We start from the raw sequence: 589 nt of genomic DNA on the forward strand, positions 1-589 counted from the left end.
TAAACAGGATGTAGAAGATTGGTGTAGGACATGTAGAGTTTGTGTTGCGAGAAAAGGTCCTTCGGGAAAAGGAAAATCTCCATTACAGATCTTCAATGTTGGTGGACCATTGGAGGGAGTGCAAATGGACATTCTTGGTCCTCTTCCAGTGTCTTCAGTAGGAAATAAATATCTGCTCGTGATAACAGATTGTTTTACGAAATGGGTGGAGGCTTTTCCGTTAAAAAATATTCGAGCTAAGACCATTTCAGAAATTTTCTTGAATCAGTTTATTTCAAGACATGGGGTCCCCTTAGAAATTCATACGGATCAAGGCAAGAATTTTGAGGCAAAAATTTTTCAGGAATTAATGAGTCTGCTAGGAATTAGGAAAACTAGAACTACCGCTCTTCATCCTCAATCAGACGGACAGGTAGAGCGCCAACACCAAACGATTGCAAACTTTTTAGCAAAATATATTGCTGAAAATCAAAAGGATTGGGATTGTTGGATCCCTATGTTTTTATTAGCCTATAGGACTTCGAAGCATGAAACCACAGGGATTTCACCAGCCGAATTATATTTCGCTCGAGATCTTCGATTACCGATA

This window comes from Trachymyrmex cornetzi, unplaced genomic scaffold (assembly GCF_001594075.2).
Source record: "Trachymyrmex cornetzi isolate Tcor2-1 unplaced genomic scaffold, Tcor1.1 scaffold247, whole genome shotgun sequence".
NCBI classification, from domain to species: Eukaryota; Metazoa; Arthropoda; class Insecta; order Hymenoptera; family Formicidae; genus Trachymyrmex; species Trachymyrmex cornetzi.